The 2,559-nt window shown below is 45.6% G+C and overlaps 1 protein-coding gene across 2 annotated transcripts in view; it reads left to right on the top strand.

The window, feature by feature from the left end:
• SLC16A12 (solute carrier family 16 member 12) overlaps nt 1-2,559 on the top strand; it is a 34,964-nt gene that overhangs the window by 1,026 nt on the left and 31,379 nt on the right. Inside the window, exon 1 of one of the 2 annotated variants that reach the window (XM_008643788.2) lies at nt 799-2,317. The exons of the other annotated variant lie outside the window; for it this stretch is intronic. The gene's annotated coding sequence lies outside the window, so the exon portion shown is untranslated. Of the gene's footprint in view, nt 1-798; nt 2,318-2,559 lie in introns of those variants that run through there. 2 annotated transcript variants of the gene reach the window in all.

Raw genomic sequence — 2,559 nt, 5'->3', positions numbered from 1 at the left:
CGCTTTCCTGCCCTGCCTGGCTCGTGGTAGAACTGCGGAAACATTGAAAAATCAATAAAAATGAATGTAAACGCCACTGTTTAATGAAGGAACTGTATATACGTGCATACGTAGGTATAAGTTGTTGGTCTGGTGAGATGTTAGTCAGGTAAACAGCGCTTAAGGATAAACAGCGGTTCAAGTTGCTAGATGGTATGAGGAAACTCAGGTATCTTTTATTCCTGTTGCATAAGCAGAACGAAAGTACCTGTTTCAGAAGCAGGTGTGAGAGGCAGTGCTGCACCTTGCCGTCGTCCCCGTGTGTGCGGACCCGCGGCTGTCGCCGGGATGCCCGTGCACGGGGGTGTGTGAGTGTGCCTCTGTGAGTGTGTCTGTGTGTGTCTGTGTGTGAGTGTACCTCTGTGTGTGCCTCTGTGTGTGTGTGTGCGCCTCTGTGAGTGTGTCTGTGTGTGTGTGTGCGTCTGTGTGTGTGTCTGTGAGTGTGAATGTGCCTCTGTGTGTGTGTCTGCGTGTGTGTGTGTGAGTGTGAACGTGCCTCTGTGTGTGTCTGTGAGTGTGCCTGTGTGTGTGTCTGCGTGTGTGTGTGTGAGTGTGAACGTGCCTCTGTGTGTGTCTGTGAGTGTGCCTGTGTGTGTGTCTGCGTGTGTGTGTGTGAGTGTGAACGTGCCTCTGTGTGTGTGTGTGCCTCTGTGTGTGTGTCTGCGTGTGACTGTGCCTCTGTGTGTGTGTCTGCGTGTGTGTGTGTGAGTGTGAATGTGCCTCTGTGTGTGTCTGTGTGTGTCTGTGTGTGTGTGTGCCTCTGTGTGTGTGTGAGAGTGTGTGTGAGCGGCTGGCTCCCCAAAAGCTCCAAAACCCAAGGCACAGGCTGCTCAGATGGGCTGGAGAGCTGGCCTGTGGCCTTCCACAGGGATAGTTAACTAATCAAAGCAATCCTTATCCTGAACAGCCTTGATATTTCTTCTGGGATATTAACCCAATTGATTTCCAGGAGAATTCTTACTCCCTTGTAGGACAACCAGGTGTGCAATAGACTCGGGCCAAGTGGCACATGTCTTGTAGGAAATTGTGTGCTCACAGGCTGACTAAATTCAGGGAATCTATTCAATGAAAAAAAAAAAAGCCAGAAGATACAGTGAGTATTATCCTTATTTTGAACTTTCTGATAATTTGCCACTCATTTATCAACCTATTCTGTTTAATACCTCTACAGGTAAGCTGTTAAATTGGTATTTGGGATGAATTTAGGATTGTGTGATATCATTCTGACTAAATTGATTTCATTAAGTTAACAAGCTGGTTGGGACAGCTGAGTCTGTTGTTGTAGGTCTGCTCCTACAGTGGCAATGAGGAAACGTTTCCGTTAGTGCTGGGAAATTGGAGGATAACATGAAACTTAATGAAGTGAAACAGAATTGCAGTTTCCTCAGAGTGATTCTATTATGCCTCAGTTAGGGCTGTGTTATTGCTCACCTCAAATCATTAGCTGTTACTGTCTTTTTGTATTTTTTTTTTAGTGCTGCATAGCACATACTGTGTTCTTGTTTTATATTTTTTCAGTTGCATTATATTTAATGTTTACTTTTCCATCTTTTGCAGCAGTGTAACTGAAGCTGTGTTTTAACAGAAGGTTTCTCTGGGCTTCCCTAAGGGGGTTTCTACATTAATGCCTTTAAAATTCAATCATTAACTACTGCCTTAACCTGAAGCTGGAACGTGATGATGAAAAATAATATGGCACAGTGTGTAATTTAATTTTACAAAGCTTTATCAGAATTGATTCAGCTGATATGTAAACAGGGGAAACCTCAGGAACTTTCTTTTCGCCCCAGCTTTCACATTGACTTCAGCTTCAAGCTGTGCACCGTTTACCTGACAGCTGCATTGCTACAGCACTGACTGATCGGATCTGCTGAGTTGGTTCTTGTCTGCAGCTGTGAGGAAGGGGACCAGGACACCCCCAGGGATCCCTTCCGGATCCATATTCCCAGGCCAAGGTCCAACAGACTGGGCACAGGGGGGGAAGATTTTTCAGATGTTTTGGTGCAAACACAATTGCTTCCTGAGGGAGAGATTTGGCATGTGTTTCCTGAGTGAACTGTGCTTGCGTAAGCAGCCCCCTGCCACCCTCTGAGCTGGACTAGCACAGCCATTTGTGGGGCTCAAGGGGAACTGCATCGGGGAACTGCAGTGGGTTCAAAAGTGCCTTTTCTTCTTTTTTATTGATTACTTTTAACTCTGATCTGTCTGACTGTGGGGTTGCTGTGTTGGGGTTGAGAAGGTGGCCTGAAAGGAGGGAACATGTGGCAGGGAGTAGGAGGTAAGGGCTGTTTCTGCTGGCATCACTGCTGCTGAAAGAAGTAATTGCTTATCAAGCTGTGGTCAGAGGTGGATGACATGTGGTTATGGCAGTTGCCTGAAAAATGTAGCTGAATGCTCAGATATCTTATTGCAGTTAGTTAGCTGTGTACACGAAGATATGATGCTCTGTTTCTGTTGTAACTCTGAGTTTGCACCTAATGATTTTACTTTCGTGATGTATAACTATGTGTACAACTTCAG

The sequence above is a fragment of the Corvus brachyrhynchos genome, unplaced genomic scaffold (genome assembly GCF_000691975.1).
Source record: "Corvus brachyrhynchos isolate BGI_N302 unplaced genomic scaffold, ASM69197v1 scaffold61, whole genome shotgun sequence".
Lineage (NCBI taxonomy): Eukaryota > Metazoa > Chordata > Aves > Passeriformes > Corvidae > Corvus > Corvus brachyrhynchos.
The sequence above is the reverse complement of the archived record's forward strand: the minus strand, read 5'-3'. Positions and strand labels throughout refer to the sequence as shown.